The sequence below is a fragment of the Phoenix dactylifera genome, unplaced genomic scaffold (assembly GCF_009389715.1).
Source record: "Phoenix dactylifera cultivar Barhee BC4 unplaced genomic scaffold, palm_55x_up_171113_PBpolish2nd_filt_p 002187F, whole genome shotgun sequence".
NCBI classification, from domain to species: Eukaryota; Viridiplantae; Streptophyta; class Magnoliopsida; order Arecales; family Arecaceae; genus Phoenix; species Phoenix dactylifera.
In genome coordinates, this window is record NW_024069450.1 from 8964 (window position 1) to 31214 (window position 22251).

The following is a 22251-nucleotide window of genomic DNA, read 5'->3' on the forward strand; positions in this document are numbered from 1 at the left end:
AGCCGACCTGAGCTCAGCTCGGGTCGACTATGCGGGACCCCTCTTTTAAAAAGGGGGCCTGAGAGCACAAAATAGGGCATCAAACCCTATTCCACACGAGCGAATCCTCTCTTCCACTCCTCCAATCAATTCCAAATATTTCCAAAAGCCAAATCTACCCTTTCCCAAGCCAAGATATCAAGTTCTAGGGAAGGATTTCAAGAAAATGGGTCCCAAGAGAGCCATGGCAAAGCGAGTGGTGAAATTCCCAGGCTCATCTACTGTTGAAGAAGAGGTTAGAAGACCATCTCCTGCTTCTCCACAACCTAGACCCCGAGTGGAGCCCTCTCAACCTCCCTCTCCCTCCGTTTTGCTTGACAAGTTTGCGGTGAGACCGGTGACAACAGGTAGGAGGATACATTTTCAATTTTTGGACAATGAGGGTTTTAGATTGGGAGATTGGATCAGACAACAAGGTTGGGAGTATCTTTGTTCATTAGAAGTACCAACCTATCCAGGGCTAGTTAGAGAATTTTATGCCTCCCTATGGATTGGACCGGGAGGATTGGAGTCTGAGGTCCGTGGGATCCGGATCACCCTCACTGAGCAGAGCCTAGGTGATTTACTAACTTACCATGTGAGGGAGATACACCTGACAAACTGGAGGATGGAGAGAAGGCTTTTCAGCTGGTATTAGAGAGAGAAGAGCTGGGGCATTTTGATGATTTGGTTGCTAGCTCATTATTTGCAGAGATGAGATTACTCCATAACTTTATAGGACGGATCTTGTTTCCAAAGAGCGGTAGATTCGATCATGTATCTGAGAGAGATCTGGTGATCATGGAGTATGTTATTCAGGGCATTCCCCTGAATCTCCCTCGAATGATGATGAGATAGATCCGCGATGCAGTGAACAAGTCCAAGGTATCCTTGCCCTATGGTATGGTACTCACCCTCCTCTTCAGGGTATATGGTATATGTCTAGATGGAGAGATCTTGAGAGGATTACTACACACTGACACCTACACTGAACGGTCACTCCAAAGGATGGGGTACCAGAAGGTGGAAGAGCAGTGGGTATGTAGAGGCCCAGGGCAGGAGCTAGAGAGCAGTGGGTATGTAGAGGCCCAGGGCAGGAGCATCCTGACGCAGGACCTTCATCTTCAGCACCCCCTAGCTTCACAGATGAGCAGTGGAGTCGGATGGCTGATATGATCTCCACTCAGGTGACGAGCAGGCTGTCGAGACTCTCTAGCCTGTCAGCTCAGATTAGGGGCGTCTCAGCGCAGGTGACGAGCCTCTCAGATCGGATGACTACCATAGAGAGAGAGCTACATGGTCCCTTTGTGTCCCGAGCAGCTGAGTCAAAGGTTTCGGCACAGAGCCACCCAGTTCACATAGCTCCACGACAGGCTTAGTTTCATCAGGCCAGACCTCCCCTCGCCGCTTATACTAGGAGGATGAGGACTAGATCGTAGCCTTTAGATCCCCTTAGGCCCGGTGATAGCACTATAGGAGCACATCATGATTAGTGCCTAGGATCTATCTAGTTTTCATATGCATTTTTTGTACTTTGTTGATGTATTTTGCACTTTGTTTGATGAACATTGTACTTTTGGCATCAATGTACTACAATGTTTCATTTTGATCAATGGTATTTGAATTCTATCACGATACTACTCATTTATTGCTATATACTTTTTTTTTTGATGATGACAAAAAGGGGGAGAAGTAGGAGAAACAAGTAGGAGAAACTTAGGAGAAGTTAGGAGAAGTTAGCAACGAGATGTGCAAATAAGGGAAGTAGGAGAAGTTAGAGAAATCCTCAATATCTAAGACAAAAAGGTGGAGAAAAATATAAATCTTTAAGGCAAGTTAAGTTGGAAGAAAGTATAAGAAAGCAAATTGCATATTTAATGGGGAGACATGTGCAACAATGAAAAATTTCTACAATTTAAATTTCAAAACAAGAAAATCTGAATTTTTAATCAAAAAATTCTGAATTTGGCACATACTCCTCTTGCCTCGATACATAACCTGAAACTCTTGCTTTATCACAAATTTTTGAAGTCTCATCTTTAATAAAATACAAGAGTAAGGGGGAAAAAATCAAAAGTTCAAATTGGCATATATCTAGATGAAAGAGGGAGAGCTTTCACTTCCTAATTTAGAAAAGCTGAAATTTCAGCAACTTAAGCATTTTCTAAATCTAAACCCTTAATTTTTGTACAAGCGTCAATTTGCTCATACTCAATATTTTGTAATCATAAAAAAGGGGGAGATTGAGAATGAGAATGTTATATTGATGATTAACTCAACCATTAAGGCCGTATTTATGTGAATTAACTCGATACATAATTAATAAATGGCACACCCTCAATATATTCACGAAATATTATGAATACACCGTTATTACAACTCTCAAGAATTAACAATGAGATAGAATTTGTATTAGAGAATTCTAGGAAGCTTAAAAGGTCATTTTGGCAAAGTTTTAAGTTGAAAATACCTAAAAGAGCGAATCTATAATTTTTTACTCTTAAGGGTATGAATCTCTATTATGCCATGCATCTTTATTTACTTGAATTATATTTTAATAATCCCTTGTGCAGGGCTAACTCTAAGATGCAGAGAATCATGGTTAAAGGCGACCCCAAGAGGTTTGAAGCCGACCCTAATACATTTGGCACGGAGTGGCACGCTTGGCACAAAGCTTAGAGTCAACTCAAAAATGCTTAGGACAAGGTTGGAATCGACCACAGGAAGGCTGGAGTCGACCCTGAAAATTTTGGATAAAGTTGGGAGTCAAACGGCATTTTTTGGTTCAGTGGCATAATGTTGAGTCAACCCTAAAGGGAGTGGAGTCAACCCCAAGCAAGTAGGAGCCGACCCCAAGTTAGTATGAGCCGACCCCAACATGACTTCCAAGAAAAAGCACTCTCTGAAATTCACTGTCAGGGCCAACCCCAGAAATATTGGAGTCGACCCCAGTGGAGTCGACCCTAGAAAAGTCAGAGCCGACCCAAGCTTGCTAGGTAGAAATGGATTTTCTGAAAACACTGTAGCGGAGTCGACCCCAGAAAATTGGAGCCGACCCCAATGGGGCCGCCCTAAAAAAATTGGAGCCGACCCCAGTGGAGCCGACCCCAGGAAGAAGCACAGAAAACATACTCTCTGGATTTCCTGAGAGGGCCGACCCCAGGAAGAAGCACAGAAAACATACTCTCTGGATTTCCTAAGAGGGCCGACCTCAGGAGTATTGGGGTCGACCCCAGTGAAGTTGGGGTCGACCCGAGGGAAGTTGGGGTCGATCCGAGCACGGCTGACAGCCCAACGGCTAGTTGTGCAGAATTCCTTTTTTAGTCCCCAACAGCTATAAACGGCTAGTTTCTTCAATCCAATGGCTAGGAAGGTCTATTTGGAGGTTGAAGAGCTATTTAAGAGGGACTATTCATCAGAGGAAACACCTTTTTGAAAACAACAAGTGCATTCCAGAGGAAAACCCTAGCAAGACAAGGAAAATTCAAGTGCTTCATTCAAAGTGCAAAAAGGAGGTGGTTGAGCAGATTAAAAGAGTCATCAACAGCTCCACCAACTATTGAGAAGTGAAGCAAGCTTGACAAAAAAGAGAATAGCTCCACCAAAGCGATAAATATTCTCTAAACTCTTTTTGTAGCTTATAATTGTTTTAATTGCTCTTTTAGGAGCTTTCATTCTTTACTCTATACTCTTGTTGTAAGGTTTGTTGGTAAGCCCGAAAAACTAATATTGTAGGTTGTTGGTGAGCCCGCAAAACTAACATTAAGGTTTATTGATGAGCCCGAAAAACCAATTGTAAAGGTTTTGGATTGTGAGTTCAGAAAATAATCCTACTGTAATCCGAGGGATTATAGTAAAATTTCCAAGAGGATGCTTGGGGAGTGGACGTAGGTGCCTTGGAGTGCACCAAACCACTATACATCGTGGTGTTTGCATTGTGCCTACTCTTGTTATTGTTTTACTTCACCTTTCATTCTTGCACTAGATTAGTTTACTCATATAACTAAGAAAGCTTCCATTGCACTTATTTTAGAAAACCCTTAAATCATCAAAAATCCAGAAAAACCCAATTCACCCCCCCCCCCTCTTGGGTTGTCACAGCGGGCAACACATCCGAAAGAAGAACCAAAGCTAGGTTGGACCGAGTCAGGTACCCCTCTCTGCAAGAATAGTGACTACTGGTCACAAGATAGATTTTGAGTTTTTGGAGCGAGAGGGCTTTTCTATTGGAGACAAGCTGAAGAAAATGGATTGGGAGTTCTTGTGCTCCCTAGACATTTGTACCTACCCCAACTTGGTAAGAGAATTTTATGGAATGGAAAGTTTGGGGTGGGCATCTTCGAGTTTACAATCAAAGGGACTCACATTTTACTTGACATATCAAGTTTGGAAAGGATTCTACATATGCCGACTACTGGACCCTTAGATTATCTTGAAGAGCGTCAAACAGGATTGAAGCTTATCTTAGAAAAAGAGAAAATAAATGAAATGGAATAACTCAATGCAAGACAACTATTTGTGGAGATTTAACCTCTTCATCATATGATCAGCAGGATCCTCTTTCCTAAGATGGAGAGATTTGACTGTCTCAGAATGAGACATAATGAGATATTTTGGTGATGTTCTATGTGCTCAGGGTAAGTCCACTGAATCTGCCATCACGCATGTTTTGCCATATGCATGTGGAAGCAAACAAGTCAAAAGTATCTTGACCTTATGGCATGATTCGGACCTTGGTATTTAGATAACATGGTGTTGTGTTTGAAAGAGAAACCTCGAGAGCACGGCACACACCGACACCAGCAATGACCGCTCCCTACATCGAATGGGATATTTCAAGATAGATTGTCATTGGGTGTGTCATGGAGGTGGGAGACATGATGAGCCAAGAGGAGATGAACCCACTAAAGGTAGACCCATTGAGCCTACTACCACTGCTGATGAAGGCAATGAGCTAGTTGACCCTTTGGAGATACCCTCTTATGAACCAGATTTTTCTAGAGGTGAGGATTTCATGATTTCATTTGATTTTTAGCCTCCACATCCAGAGAGTAGATCAAGTCATACTATTAAGATGGATGAGGACTAGATAAAGTCCATTGTTGAGCAAGTTATTGCTGGATTGATGGTTTCTAGACTTACTGGTCAAAGAGGACAACAGGCCCCTAAGTCACCACATGGTGCACTTCCAACAGATCAGAGTTTAGAACTGTAGGTTTTTCATGGAATCAGATGGTCGCTGAGCTAAAGCATGATGTCTCTAACATTCAGTTTTTAGGGACTAGTTAGTTTAGGAGGTTTGCTGACGTTGAGGGGGAGACAACACACTTGCAGACATTTGTGAAAAGAGAAATCAGTAAATTCACTGCAAGTGCTCAGAGGATCAGTAAGCAGATTTTGGGATTTTTTAAAGAAGTTCAAGATGAATCAAGATATCTAACAAAATCACTTACTACATTAGCCTACTCTTGTTGAGATGATCGGTCACTTCACGCAAGAGTTGAGTGCCAGTTGAACCCATCAACTTGGTCCATCTCATCCACCTCATCCTCCTTCATCTGGGTTTAGAGCCAGAAGCTCTACTATTTATCGCCCTTATCATGGCTCACCCTCATCCTCATCTTCATCCACTTCCTCAAATGAGTCTAGTGTGGAGTGATGGATCATAACCCTATTTGATTTTGATGAGCTCAAAGCATCTGAGTATATCTCTTGTTTACTAATGAATTCAATTGAGTGTTTCAGTGAAAATCTTGTCTGAAGTGTTTCTAGACTTGGTTCATAATATTTTGGATAAGTTAAGAAGTCAGTTTGAACCAAAGTCTGAGACTCGAGTCGACTCCAGAGTATTACGAGTCGACTCCAAGCGTATCAGAATCACTGGCACGGGCTCGAGTCGACTCCGGATCATTACGAGTCGACTCCGACTGAGAACAGACAGACGAGCAGAAAGCATCAACTCAAAACCTGTCAGCGAGTCGACTCCTGAAGTGCGCGAGTCGACTCCGATGTTTACCGAGTCGACTCCGGAGTAGTATGAGTCGACTCCAAGGAGTAACAGACAGAAAAGTCAGAGAGCGATTTTCGACCCTGAGATTCGAGTCGACTCCTGTGGAACGCGAGTCGACTCCGATGGTTGGGAGGTCGACTCCAAAGAAAGCGAGAGTCGACTCTCAGTGGTTCACAAGGCAAAAGTCAGAGAGCAGTTTTAGGACTCTGAGATTCGAGTCGACTCCCGCAATACGCGAGTCGACTCCGAGACAGCGCGACCCCAAAAAGACAGAAGACCGATTTACTGTCTCTGAGAGCCGAGTCGACTCCCAGACAGCTCGAGTCGACTCCAAGGCAGCGCTACACCAAAAAGGCAGAAGGCTATGTTTCGGAAACTGAGAGCCGAGTCGACTCCGGAGAAGTTCGAGTCGACTCCAAAACTGGACGAGCCAAAAGATAGAAGATCGGGAGTTCGGGCTCTGAGCGCCGAGTCGACTCCCAGGATTGTCGAGTCGACTCGAGTGGGCCAAGTTGAAAATTAGCTCCATGGATTTCATGAGATGAGCCGACTCCGAAAATGCCAAGTCAGCTCCAGAAGTTGGCGAGTCGACTCCGGGTCAAGACAAGTCGACTCCCAGTCGAAGAGGCTACTTTAATTCAAATCCGGAACAGTTGCCGAGTCGACTCCAGAAAAGCATGAGTCGACTCCCGCTACAGCCGAGTCGACTCCTGATCGCGCGAGTCGACTCCGACCCCCAACAGACATATTGTCAGGTTGTGCAAAGTGTGCAGAACGGGCAGAAAAAGGTGTCTAACGGCTAGTTTCCGTGGGGGATGGGTTAAATAGCCATAGAGGACTGTAGCAAGGCAGAGAACGACCATTCCATTCAAAGAAATCAAGCATTCATTCTCTGCAAGTGGTTTTTCAACGAAAAGAGGGAAGAGCTCCATAACTCCATCCAACTACCTCTTCCCAAACATTGAAAGAGATCTCCTCCTGCATTCAAGTCGACCAGACATTCAAGAGGAGACCCGAAGTTCAAGAAGCCCTACTCTACTCCAACTCAAACGTGTTTGAGGGCTCTTAACTTCTCTCTAGTTTATACTGTTATTTATCTGCTTTTGAGAAGCTCTGTTTTTCTGTTTGTTGTCATTATTTCCATCTTGTCTTTGCTTGGTTCAATCGGGGGATTGAATCAAGGGTGTAGAGGTTGGTTGGTGAGCCGAGTGTAAAACCAACGTGTAAGGGTTCGATTGTGATCCTGGAAAAACAATCGGGGTGGTTCTAGTCGGTGATCCAGGAAAAACCGACCGAGTTCGTTGTGAGCTCGTAAAACAACAAGTTTGGTTGTGAGCTTGTAAAACAACCGGCTGTAATCCAAGGGGTTATAGTAAATTTTCAAGTGAGACTTGGGGAGTGGACATAGGAGCAAGGGTTAGCTCCAACCACTATAAAAGCCTTGTGTTTGTGATTGTTTGTCTCTTTCTTTTACTCTCATTTCATTCACGGCACATAGCAATTAATTAATCATCTTGGTAAAGCATTAATTAGTCATCCACAACGTTTTAATTGCAAAATTATTTTAAAATCCAATTCACCCCCCCCCCCCTCTTGGGTTGTCTATCTAGGCAACAAGTGGTATCAGAGCCTAAACTCTTCTACCCTAAGAGTAAAAGATCGAAATGACAACCCCATTTGGATCTTCCCACATTGAGGGTCAGTCCACCCAAAGACCCCCATTCTTTAATGGATCCGATTACTCATATTGGAAGGCTAGGATGAGAATATTCATCCAAGCCCAAGACTATGAGATGTGGACCATTGTATCAAATGGACCATACATCCCATCCATCTATGTAGAGGGGGTCACTGTACCCAAACTAGAAAAGGATTGGGATGAACATGACATGAGAAAGGCACAACTCAATTCTAAAGCAATGAATGTGCTTTACTGTGCATTAGATAGGAATGAATTCAATAGGGTCTCTACTTGCAATTCTGCAAAAGAGATTTGGGATAGACTTGAAGTGACCCATGAGGGCACGAATCAAGTCAAAGAATCCAAAATAAATATATTGGTTCATAAGTATGAACTATTTAAAATGGATCCTAATGAAACAATCACTTGCATGTTCACTAGATTTACTGACATTGTCAATGGCCTAAAAAGCCTTGACAAAAACTATACTAACAGTGATCTTGTCAGAAAAATTCTTCGCTGCTTACCAAGGTCATGGGAAGCCAAGGTGACGGCAATCCAAGAAGCTAAGGACTTGAACAAACTTCCACTTGAAGAGCTTCTTGGATCCCTAATGACGCACGAGCTGACAATGAAGCAGCACAGCGAAGAAGAGTCCTCCCATAAGAAAAAGGTAATAACTCTTAAATCTACATCATCTAACAAGGACTTGTCTTGCAGTAGCAGCAGTGAAGAAGAGAATCATGAGGGAGAAGATGATGAGGCTCTTCTCGTGCGCAAATTCAGAAGATTCATCAATCAAAAGAAGACCTTTCATCAGAGGAGAGGCCCCTCAAATTCCTATCGAAAGGATAAAGGTAAGGAAAGGAAAAATGAGGGGATTGGATGCTATGAGTGCAAGAAGCTGGGACACATCAGAGCTGAGTGTCCTCTACTAAAGAAGGGGAGCAAGTACAAGAAGAAGAAAGCCCTTGTCACCACCTTATCGGACTCCGACGCATCATCGTCATCATCGGATGAAGAACAAGAAGAAAAGGCCAATTTCTGCTTCATGGCCAATGAAAATGAGGTAACATCCGAAACACATCTTGATTTTACTTTTGATAAACTGTATGATGCATTTAATGAACTAATGATTGAATATAAGGCTATAAACGTTAAGAATAAAGAGCTAAAACTAGCTAATCAATCTTACCTACATAAATGCGATAAATTAGTTAAGGATAAGGACTATATCACCAAAGAAAATCTAGAACTTAAGACAAGCAACCAACTCTTAACTCAAAAGACTAATACCTTGAGCAAAGATAATGAAAAACTAACTAAGAAAATTTCAGAACTTAAAAACAATAAACCAATCTTAAACGAGAATCTCATAAAAGACTTAAACATTCTAAAAACCGAAAAACAAACTCTAACTAAAGAACTTGAAAAATACAAATCTTTGGTTGAAAAATTTACATATAGTTCTGAAAAATTAAATATGATACTTAACAGTCAACGAGCGGTATTCAATAGAGCGGGTTTAGGGTATAAACCTAAAAATAAGCAAAAACTTCTTAGTAACTTCTTTGTTAAAGCAGGAGAAAGTAAAACTAAGAAAATAACCTGTTTTTGTTGTGGAACTGTAGGACATAAAGCAAATGTGTGCAATTATAGAAAAGGAAAAACAAAAAGAAAAGTTAAAAGGGTATGGGTTCCAAAAGGAACCAACATGACTAACCATGAAGGACCCAAGAAAACTTGGGTACCTAAGATTACATGATTTGCTTGTGTAGGAGTGTCTTGCAGCCAAGGTCAACAAAAATTGCTGGTACTTGGATAGTGGCTGCTCGAGACACATGACGGGTGACAAGGATCAATTCTTCACCCTTGAAGCTAAGAAGGGAGGTGCTGTGACTTTTGGAGACAACAACCAAGGTCACATCATTGGTATAGGTAAAGTACAAATTACCCCTTCTACTTTTATAGATAATGTTCGATATGTTGATGGTCTTAAGCATAATTTATTAAGCATTAGTCAATTATGTGATAGAGGCTATAATGTCATGTTTAAACCATCACTATGCATCATAACAAACCCAAATGACAATAGTTTAGTTTTTAAAGGAATAAGACGTGGAAATGTGTATATTGTAGACCTTGAGGATCTTGCCAAACACAACCCATATTTAGTTGTTAATGAAACCAAGGATAATAATGCTAGTTGGTTATGGCATCGTAAGTTAGGTCATGCAAGCATGGACACAATATCTAAACTAGTTAAAAGAGATTCTGTGATAGGTTTGCCAAAATTAAAATTTGAAAAGAATAAAATATGTGAAGCATGTCAATTTGGCAAACAATCAAGGAACTCCTTTAAATCTATAAATTGTGTCTCTACCTCTAGACCTCTAGAACTACTACACATGGACCTCTTCGGACCAACTAGAACCACAAGTCTAGGAGGAAATAAATATGGTCTAGTTATCATAGATGATTACTCTAGATTCACTTGGGTTATGTTCTTAGCACATAAAGATCAAGCTTTTTCAGTCTTTAAAAAGTTTCATAAGGAAGTAACAAATGCTAGAGATTCTTCAGTCATAGCCATTAGAAGTGACCATGGAACCGAATTTGAAAATCAGTTATTCGATGAGTTTTGTAGTAAAAAGGGGATAACTCATAATTTTTCTGCACCTAGGACACCACAACAAAATGGAGTTGTGGAGAGGAAAAATAGAACTCTAGAGGAAATGGCTAGAACTATGTTATGTGAAAGTAACCTCCCTAAGTACTTTTGGGGAGAAGCCATTAATACTTCTTGTCATATATTAAATAGAGTTCTATTAAGACCCATTATAAAGAAAACACCTTATGAACTTTGGAAAAACAGAAAACCAAAGGTAAACTATTTTCATATCTTTGGATGTAGGTATTTTGTTCATAATAATGGGAAAGATAATCTAGGAAAATTTGACTCTAAATCTGATGAGGGCATATTCTTAGGGTACTCTACAACTAGTAAAGCCTATAGAGTCTTTAATAAAAGAACCCTAGTCATAGAAGAATCTATACATGTTGTTTTTGATGACTCGAGTGATATCTCCTCTAGTAAGAGAGTTAATTTTGATGATGATACGGAAATTCTTGAAGAAAAGATTGATGAGATGACATTACAAGATAACAATAAAAAATTAATTGAAGATGCATCATCAAGCCAAGAGACTATAGTAGATCATGGGCTAACTAAAGCTTGGAGGTATGCTCACGGGCATCCTAAGGAATTAATTCTAGATGATCCGTCTCAACCTATTAGGACTAGAGCATCCCTTAGGAACTTGAATAATCATCTAGCTTTCGTTTCACATTTTGAGCCCAAACACATAGAAGAAGCTGAAAAAGATGTAAATTGGATAAATGCAATGCAAGAAGAATTAAACCAATTTACTAGAAACAAAGTATGGAATCTAGTTGAAAGACCTACTGAATATTCAATTATAGGTACCAAATGGATTTATAAAAATAAACTTGATGAAAATGGTATTGTAATAAGGAATAAGGCTAGACTAGTAGCAAAGGGTTATAATCAAGAAGAAGGTATAGATTTTGATGAAACCTTTGCTCCGGTAGCTAGACTTGAAGCAATTAGACTTTTACTAGCTTTTGCATGCTCTAAGGACTTTAAATTATTTCAAATGGATGTAAAAAGTGCATTTTTAAATGGGTATATTAATGAGGAGGTATATGTAGAACAACCTCCTGGTTTTGAAAATCATCAATACCCTAATCATGTTTATAAATTGAACAAAGCACTTTATGGTTTGAAACAAGCACCTAGAGCATGGTATGAGAGACTTAGCAAATTCCTATTAGAACATGAGTTCTCTAGGGGTAATGTAGATACAATACTGTTTCTGAAAAGGCAAAATAAAGATATGTTATTAGTACAGATTTATGTTGATGATATTATTTTCGGTGCTACTAACAATCGCCTCTGCGAAGAATTTGCTGATTTGATGCAGAGTGAATTTGAAATGAGCATGATGGGAGAGCTGAATTACTTCCTTGGACTTCAAATCAAACAATCTGAAGAAGGCATCTTCATCAGTCAAGCCAAATACATCAAGGAGATGCTCAAGAAGTTTGATATGGAGGGAAACAAATCAATCAGCACCCCCATGAGCTCATCATGCAAATTAGACCAAGATGAATCAGGTAAATCTGTAGATCAGAAGCTATATAGAGGTATGATAGGATCTTTGTTGTATTTAACTGCAAGTAGACCTGATATCATGTTTAGTGTTTGCATGTGTGCAAGATATCAGTCTAATTCTAAAGAATCTCATCTAATTGCAGTCAAAAGAATCTTTAAATACCTAATAGGAACCAAGAATATAGGTTTATGGTATTCTAAAGAATCTAGCCTAAAATTAATAGGATACACAGATTCAGACTTTGCTGGATGTAAACTTGATAGAAAAAGTACCAGCGGGTCTTGTCAATTTCTAGGAGAAAACCTAATCTCATGGTTTAGCAAGAACAAAACTCGGTTGCTTTATCTACTGCTGAAGCTGAATATGTTGTAGCCGGGAGTTGTTGTGCTCAAATTTTGTGGATCAAACAACAATTAGAAGATTATGGCATTAAACAAGACAAAATTCCCATTAATTGTGATAATACAAGTGCCATTAATCTAACTAAAAATCCAATTCAGCATTCAAGAACTAAACATATTGAGATAAGACATCACTTCATAAGAGATCATGTACTGAATGGTGATGTGACACTTCAATTTGTTTGTACTGATGATCAATTAGCTGACATTTTTACAAAACCCTTAAGTGAAGAGAGATTTAGTGTGCTTAGGAGGGGATTAGGAGTGATTGATCCATCCTAGTGGTGTTTTCCACTAGTTCATTGATTTTGATGATTAGATTGTGGTTAATTTAGAGTTTCTTTACAATGATCATCAAATCAGATCATAACTTAGTGATTTTCCCTCATTCGGCACGAACATAGCATGATTTTTAGGTGCGTGCCAAAGTTCGAGACGACTCGAGTAAGTTTCAGAGTCGGCTCGTAAGGGGGAGTCGACTCGCGCATATTCTGGAGTCGACTCGACGTCGAGTCGACTCGCACATTTACGGGAGTCGACTCGAGATCCATGGCAGCAGAGGGGGAGTCGACTCGCATACAGTCGGGAGTCGACTCGAGGTCAACAGGCGCACAAGGAGAGTCGACTCGCGCATATTCTGGAGTCGACTCGAGGTCGAGTCGACTCGCGACTCAGTGGAGTCGACTCGCAGTCGGGATCCGACTTTTTAACCCTAACTCCATCGTTTAGAAAACATTTCTTTTCACCGCCGCCACTGTTCAAAACCCTAGAGTCGACTCCTAGATCGTCTCCGGCCGCCCCTAGGTCCTTTTCCCGTCGATTCTTCATCGTCCATTAGGATTTCATACCATTCTAGGTCAACCATGCCTCGCAAAGCCACTGTCCCAAGCCGGAAGAGGCCCCATTCCGCGACCGGTGCCGAGCGGCGTTCCAAGGCTCGGAACGACCCCGAGAGGCCACAACCTCCGGCTCGTTCCCCGCCGAGGGCAGTTCCCGCGAGGCCGTGCGTCGGGAAGGCGGTCTCCACCGGGAGATACGTCGATTTCGACTATCTCTCCCGGGAGGGCTTTACTATAGGAGAGAGGTTGCGAGTCCAGGGCCTAGAGTATTTCCTTACCCTAGATCTTCCCACATACCCTGGACTAGTTAGAGAGTTTTATGGGACCGTCCATAGGGGAGATGGGGGTATAGAGGGCACGGTAGCCGGTGTTCCTTTGTTCATTTTGGAGGATATCATTGCCCACATCCTCCACCTTCCACAAGTAGGGGTGGCTCCCACACACCCCGAGGATAGGACTGAGGCCCTTACGGCCATTCTAGGTTATCCACCTCAGTCCCTCTTAGATGAGGTATCCGCTAGCTCACTTCCTGTTGAGGTGCGGATCCTCCTGAGTATCCTGTCTAGGTCCCTTTTCCCGAAGACTGGCCGCTTCGATTTTGTTTCTGAGAGGGACCTCGCCCTTATGTTCTATATTCTCCAGGACACCCAAATCAACTTTCCCAAGATGATGTATAGATACCTATGTGAGCCACTAGATAGACCTAGGCTCACCCTCCCCTACGGCATGATGTTCACCCTTATCTTTAGGGAGGCCGAGATCCCTATTCCTGAGGGGGAACCCTCTCGCGCATTGCGATGGACAGATCGCATGCGTCCGGGGACCCTACACAGGATGGGGTTTCGAAAGGTAGAGGGAACCTGAGTTAGGAAGTCTTCCACCTCCACACATACCACCAGACATTCCCCTAGTCCTGAGCCAGACTCAGATTATCTTGACTTTTCCTCCATTTCTGCTCCTACCACCTCAGCCGGACCCTCCTCCTCAGCTCCTCAGCCCATGGAGGTCCGGATCGCTCCTGAGCAGCTCCGGGAGTTGCGCCAGGAGATAGTTAGAGACCTGCGGGATGATCTACTTCGGGAGCTCCGGGGTTCAGTGCCTGCTCCCTCTCCTGCACCATCTTCAGCGTTGGTCCCTTCCTTGACAGCCGTGACTGAGATGACGGCCCATGTGCGGGAAGAGATCGACAATGTACGGTTCCTGATCCAAGCCCAGTTCCATAGCATGAGCGAAGTCTCGAGCACCACTCGGAAGATGCGCGATAACGTCCAACAGGATATGGGCACCACTACCCAGGGGGCCGAGCGCTTGGCGAATGTGCTCATCGACAAGCTGGACACACTTCAGAAGTCGGTGACCGAGCTCGATACGACACATAGCAGGGCCACCTCGGCCATTATCCGACAGCTCGAGCACGTCACCAATGCAGTCACACTCCTTGCAGAGCGCATGCCTCGGGGACCCGCATCCTCCTCGAGGAAGCCTTAGATCATTTTGTGTTATTTTGACATGTACTTTTTTGCTTTACTTACTGTATTCTCAAATGTATTTACATACATCAATACAATGAGTAGACATGTTCTCTTCAATTCTGTGCCAATTCATCTCTATTTGATTGTGTGTTCTGCTTACCTCCTTTTTGATACAATGACAAAAAGGGGGAGAAATACTTAATAGATATGTAAATGGAATCAACATAAAAGGAATCAAATGAAAATTAAAACATAATTTGTTCTTAGTGGATTTGGTACCTCGAGGCTCATTATCTCTCTGTTGGGGCTCCTAATGGAGATCTCCAGAATCTATTCAAGGGATATTCGGAGATTAGTTAAATCCTACTCAAGAACAAATTGACAGATTTTTCCTCTAAAAACCAAAAATTTCAGTTCAAAAACTTCAATGCATTAAAAGAAAATTCAGAGAATCAAAACAAAGTTGAATGCATATGTTGAGGGAGAGAATCTGAATTTTTAAGAAAGCTAAATCATTAAATATATATAAGCCAAACAATTGATTGCATGATATGAAGGCTTATATAATTCCAAATGAAAGGGGGAGCTTTAACTCCAAAATTTATTGTTTCACACCTTTCAAGATTGAATAAATCAAATAACCAGACACTTGAATTCATTTATGGATTTTATTTCCTTGTTTATTGAGCAATTCACTTTACATATACTCAATGTTTTGTCATCATCAAAAAGGGGGAGATTGTGGAGTGATTGATCATAACCCTATTTGATTTTGATGAGCTCAAAGCATCTGAGTATATCTCTTGTTTACTAATGAATTCAATTGAGTGTTTCAGTGAAAATCTTGTCTGAAGTGTTTCTAGACTTGGTTCATAATATTTTGGATAAGTTAAGAAGTCAGTTTGAACCAAAGTCTGAGACTCGAGTCGACTCCAGAGTATTACGAGTCGACTCCAAGCGTATCAGAATCACTGGCACGGGCTCGAGTCAACTCCAGACCAGTACGAGTCGACTCCGACTGAGAACAGACAGACGAACAGAAAGCATCAACTCAAAACCTGTCAGCGAGTCGACTCCTGAAGTGCGCGAGTCGACTCCGATGTTTACCGAGTCGACTCCGGAGTAGTATGAGTCGACTCCAAGGAGTAACAGACAGAAAAGTCAGAGAGCGATTTTCGACCCTGAGATTCGAGTCGACTCCTGTGGAATGCGAGTCGACTCCGATGGTTGGGAGGTCGACTCCAAAGAAAGCGAGAGTCGACTCTCAGTGGTTCACAAGGCAAAAGTCAGAGAGCAGTTTTAGGACTCTGAGATTCGAGTCGACTCCCGCAATACGCGAGTCGACTCCGAGACAGCGCGACCCCAAAAAGACAGAAGACCGATTTACTGTCTCTGAGAGCCGAGTCGACTCCCAGACAGCTCGAGTCGACTCCAAGGCAGCGCTACACTAAAAAGGCAGAAGGCTATGTTTCGGAAACTGAGAGCCGAGTCAACTCCGGAGAAGTTCGAGTCGACTCCAAGACTGGACGAGCCAAAAGACAGAAGATCGGGAGTTCGGGCTCTGAGCGCCGAGTCGACTCCCAGGATTGTCGAGTCGACTCGAGTGGGCCAAGTTGAAAATTAGCTCCATGGATTTCATGAGATGAGCCGACTCCGAAAATGCCAAGTCAGCTCCAGAAGTTGGCGAGTCGACTCCGGGTCAAGACAAGTCGACTCCCAGTCGAAGAGGCACTTTAATTCAAATCTGGAACAGTTGCCGAGTCGACTCCAGAAAGAGTCGACTCCCGCTACAGCCGAGTCGACTCCTGATCGCGCGAGTCGACTCCGACCCCCAACGGACATATTGTCAGGTTGTGCAGAGTGTGCAGAACGAGCAGAAAAAGGTGTCTAACGGCTAGTTTCCGTGGGGGATGGGTTAAATAGCCACAGAGGACTGTAGCAAGGCAGAGAACGACCATTCCATTCAAAGAAATCAAGCATTCATTCTCTGCAAGTGGTTTTTCAACGAAAAGAGGGAAGAGCTCCATAACTCCATCCAACTACCTCTTCCCAAACATTGAAAGAGATCTCCTCCTGCATTCAAGTCGACCAGACATTCAAGAGGAGACCCGAAGTTCAAGAAGCCCTACTCTACTCCAACTCAAACGTGTTTGAGGGCTCTTAACTTCTCTCTAGTTTATACTGTTATTTATCTGCTTTTGAGAAGCTCTGTTTTTCTATTTGTTGTCATTATTTCCATCTTGTCTTTGCTTGGTTCAATCGGGGGATTGAATCAAGGGTGTAGAGGTTGGTTGGTGAGCCGAGTGTAAAACCAATGTGTAAGGGTTCGATTGTGATTCCGAAAAAATAATCGGGGTGGTTCTAGTCGGTGATCCAGGAAAAACCGACCGAGTTCGTTGTGAGCTCGTAAAACAACAAGTTTGGTTGTGAGCTTGTAAAACAACCGGCTGTAATCCAAGGGGTTATAGTAAATTCCCAAGTGAGACTTGGGGAGTGGACGTAGGAGCAAGGGTTAGCTCCGAACCACTATAAAAGCCTTGTGTTTGTGATTGTTTGTCTCTTTCTTTTACTCTCATTTCATTCACAGCACATAGCAATTAATTAATCATCTTGGTAAAGCATTAATTAGTCATCCACAACGTTTTAATTGCAAAATTATTTTAAAACCCAATTCACCCCCCCTCTTAGGTTGTCTATCTGGGCAACATCTAGAACTTAGGAACCTTTCTAATTTTGTATAGATTCCTAAGTTAATTTGAACTATAACTAACTCTTGTACTTCATGCATATAGTTTGAAAGAATCTTACTTGTATTTAAACTCTTTTACTTAATAGATATTTGCAGTTTAAGTTAAGAATGATATGTGTTTATCCATTTTTGTGATGTGCTTCACTGTGGATATTTTAGCTTGAATATTTAAGTATTTGTCAAATGTTTATCTTGTTGTGAAATGTTTCTCTCTTAAGTTCCCTCCTTATTGATCATGACAAAAAGGGGGAGAAAAGTTCAAGCATTAGAAGAATAAATAAAAACAAGAGCAAAGTCATAAGTATAAAGACATAGTATATGAACTACTATGGAAGTAAGAGAAGCGAGCAAGTAAATATAAAATCTCTAAAAATAGCAATTTGAAATCTTCTTTTAAAAGTTCTATATGTACATCAAAAAGGGGGAGAATTACTTATAAAGACAACCTTATGGTAAAAATAAATTCAATCAAGTATAAGAGTGATATAAACTCAGTTTCAAAAAATATTACCCCTTGTTTAAACTACTCTCTAAATTTTGCAAATATAAACTCAGATATTATTCTTGCTTATACTACAATCTGAATTTTGCATGTTTACACTCAGGACTAAAAGATGTTATCACTGTTTACACTATTCTCTTTTGGAACTCAAAGGGCTGATTTTGATGATGCAAAACAATTGAGTAAAAGGATCACTAATCTATTGCCTTAAGTATGCTTGATTGATTTCAGAAAGCTAAGAAAAAAGCCTTCAGTAAGTCTCTAATAAAGATCATTTATCTGAAGCTCTACACTAAGAAATACAACTCCAAAAAGGTCTTGAAACAATCCTTAAAAGCTTACATGCAATTACAGAAAATTTCATTCTAAGCTATATCTAGAGTCAACCCTCAATTTACAATGAATTGACTCTAGCACACTATTGATAAGAGAACAAAAGTGCGATCTACACGCTGCTTAAATTAATATTATTGCTAACAAATAATGATAAAAGTGCTACATTAGTTTTATATTTTTATTTGGCATAGATTAACGTAAATCAGAGTTTAAATATGCATTTGGTACAGTTTGGTATGATTCATGACTTCAAGCCTGATTACACTGGAGCAGAATTGAACCTGGTCAAACACACTTGCACCCGAGCAACACTTGTCTACTTGTCACAGTCCCTTGAGTGCATTGGAATTCTGCATTGGAATTCAAAATAAAGAAAGAAATCAGCAGCATGTCCAGCTTCCTTCCTGTCTAATCTCGTGCGGCCATTTGAAGAAGATCACAATGCAGCCGTCTATGTCCAATCCCCCACGTCCGCCCGCATGGAAGAGATCCCGATCCTTCTCAATCGGGCCACGTACTCAGGAATCCCCCGAGTCCCCTGCTTCCTACTTCCGGATTCGTGATCGTCCCAGCCTTCCGTCCGCGTTCACAGAGCAGATTAGCACCCCAGCTGCCGCAGCTCTCATTCAATTCCATCTCCAGCATCCCGCGATCACCTCCCGGATCCATGATCTGCTCTTCCTCCGCCCGCCTCACGCGCCTCCCAGCCATTCGTGAGGTTCATAGCAGCATCCACAATCTTCCGCTATCAGCTCCTTCCCACGACACATGCCAAAGATCCCGTGGTAGATTCCTTCAATCATCCGAATCCTAGCATCCTCCGCGCCCAGTGCCTCTCAGCCTCCCCTAGTCTTTCGGATTCGCGATCGTCCCAGCTTCACTCGTTCGTCCGAATCCCTGCTTCTTCCGCTATCAACTCCCTTCCGCGTTTCCAGCTTTCGGAGATGATTCACAGCGATCCCCACACCCCATTTGCCTCCTTCCAGCTTCTTTCGTATCTCCCCATCTAGATGGAACCGCATCCGATCCCCTCCCGGATCCCGCATTCGGGTATGCTGCGGCCAGCCAGGATGCGCATCCCGGACGATCTCCTTCTTCCAGCATCCTTAGTTTGAAATTTTTTTTTTGGGTTTTGAGTGGTGAGGAAGTTCTATTTTGAAATGGAGAGAGATGTTTCATTGTATAAATGGGGGGAGATGTTTCATTGTTCAAATGGGGGGAGATGTTCTTCGGCTCCTCTCTCATGATTGTTCTTGTTCCCACACAAAGAGGGGAGGGGGGTTGAGCTCTCTCATTTGAAAAGGAAACAGAGCCTAGGCCATTGAAAAAAAAAAGAGAGAAGCAGAGCATGTTCTGTTCTCCAAAAAGAAAAGAGAAAAAAGAAAAGGGAAAGATACTGATGCTTGTAATGGGAGGCTAATTCCTTTGGTCAAGGGTGATGGAAGACCCCTGGCTTATTGCTTTCATGAAGTAAACTCTGAACTTTGGTTTTAATTGATTTATATCTTTTCATATATTCTGATTCTCGCATATTTATTAATTAGATAAATTAATTATGTTTTAAATTTATTGATGCATGGATCGCTCTGATATTTGATTTGTTGTAGACATAACTAGCACGATGAATGCTTAGACATTGAGTTCATGTATTCAATCGATATATTCCATGATTTAAACTATTTTATCTATTCGATCCTTAATCGAGAATCGTCGAGTTTATTTGTTGAAAGTAAGGGGGGATTCCGGATCCCTAGCCATCTCCATATTATCGAACTTAATTTATTAATTAGTTTCTCTAAACTTCTAAAAAACCATCTTAAATTACACTGATAATTCATAGACCGCTCCCTGAGGAATTGACCTCGGACTTTCGAAAATTTACTACTTGTACGATTCTCCTATACTGGGAGATTAGTTTCACAAAAGCATTTTTGCGAACACATCAAGTTTTTGGCGCCGTTGCCGGAGAACGGCTGATTTATTAGTATAATTTTAGATTTAATTAGTACTTTAGTAGTTAGTCTTTTTCTTTTGAAAAAAAATAAATCTTTACTACTATTTTTATTCCCTGCACAGTCTGCATCAAACTCTGATATCAGAGATATTCGCCGTATGACTGGACTCAAATTTGGTCGGCTGGTGCAAGACGCATTTTTCGATAATCTGAATGGTCTGATTGACATTCTGAGACTTTTAAGATCATTAGATTAATATGAAACCTTGCTGCTTTCTGTTTTAAATTTTCTGTGTTTAAATTTTTTTTTAGAATCAGAATTTTATTGTTATCATATCTTATTAACCCTTGTTGCTAATTGAAAATTGATAAAAAAACTTTAAGAAAAGATCAAGGGTGATCATTCAAAATAAAAAAAAAAGAGGGAAGAACTCAAAATTTCAAATTTTAAATTTCAGAATTCAAATTTCAAATTTAAACTAATAAAAAATAAATAAATACTTTGCTTGATCAACTATTCAACATAATTTAATGTCATGTCATAAAACATTAAAAAAAAAAAATTTTTGAGTGTTGCATATAGTATAAGGCATCAGCATAAAATATTCTAAGGGCTGAACCCATTAAAAAAGATAAGGTCGGAATTTTATCACTCGTCCTTAGCCCAAAAATCACCCCAATGCATAAATATCCTAAGCTTAACTAAAATCGACTAGACATTGGCCCCTATGGACATTCGAGCTCAATAGGACGAAGACCACCGAAAGTTGCACCAATTTTGCTCTATGGCTCAGTCGATGTCTAGGCAAGCTTTGTCCCTCTAAGGGATACAGTCTCTGTTCGAGAAAAGTGGGTGTTAAGTGGGACTTTTGCTAAATGCACCGTGACCCCTCCACTTACCTGGGAGCTTATCTGATCGACTAGGTTACTAGACCGGATTGGAGGCTTAGGTATCCTCTTCAAATCAGTTAGGAGCTGTCTAGAAATTTAAGAAAAATATTAGAAATTGAGGTGTAATGTTTTGATGCATGCTTGATTGTGAATAGATTTTTGTTTTACTATATTAGGGTGTCGTTTTAGATATCTTTTGGTGGTACTTGTATTTTTTAAAAAAAAAAAAGAAGGGGAAGAGAAATATTTTGCATGCTAAAGTGGAATAGGGACGACACCGGTCGATTAAGTCGTACAACTTTAGATCATCCCTTAGGACACATCCCTGAAATTTCTTCGCAGTATCACACACCTTGTGAGATGGCTGATTTAAATGAAGATGCAAGGAGTCACCACGATCGAGAACGTGAACCCCATGTTATAACTCTAAGACAATACCTACAACCGACTAGGACTAGTCAGCCTTCATGCATAATTTTTTCTGATAATGTAGGACATTTTGAAATCAAACCAGAGGTAATCCAATTGCTGCCCAAGTTTCATGGGTTAGAGTCCTGAAAGTCCGTATCTTCATTTAAAGGATTTTGAAGAATTGAGCATTACATTTAGAGTGCCTCACGTCACCGAGGATGTCCTCAAGCTGACGTTGTTCCCTTTCTCTCTAAAGGATAAGGCCAAAACATGGCTAAACTCCTTGCGACCTAGATCAATAAGAACTTGGCAAGATATGCAGAGAGAATTTTTGAAGAAGTTCTTTCCCGCACAAAGGACCAAATTTTTGAAAAGACATATCAGCAATTTCCAACAAAAAGATAATGAAACATTTTATGAATGTTGGGAAAGATTTAAAGACCTTCTTCTCTCATGCCCTCATCACGGGTTCGAAACTTGGAGAATTATTTGTTGGGAACCCGCCCATGCCGCTGATACTTCAAAACAAAATCAGATGGCAGCGGAATCGGCATAAGCGGGATCGACGTTCATCGCATGAACGTGTTTCAAAAACCGTTCGTAGATAGATAAGGATTAAAAAACTTTTAATTTAATTAGAAGATCAGATCTTCACCTTGTGCGGGTAGATGATCACCGCAAACTGGAGTTCGTGGTTTTAGGATGAAGGTTCGTATGAAGCCGTTCACACGTCCGGCCTCTACGGGTATCCACACGAAGCAGAGATCCGATCAAAGCTCTCTTGTCTTCCC

General features: G+C 41.4%; 1 non-coding gene across 1 annotated transcript; it reads right to left on the bottom strand.

Annotated features, from left to right (window-relative positions):
- Positions 1-21822: 21822 nt before the first annotated feature.
- Positions 21823-21931, bottom strand: LOC120109436. Its single transcript, XR_005510312.1, has one exon. It is a non-coding gene; the product is annotated as a small nucleolar RNA R71 (small nucleolar RNA).
- Between the last annotated feature and the right edge of the window lie 320 nt (positions 21932-22251).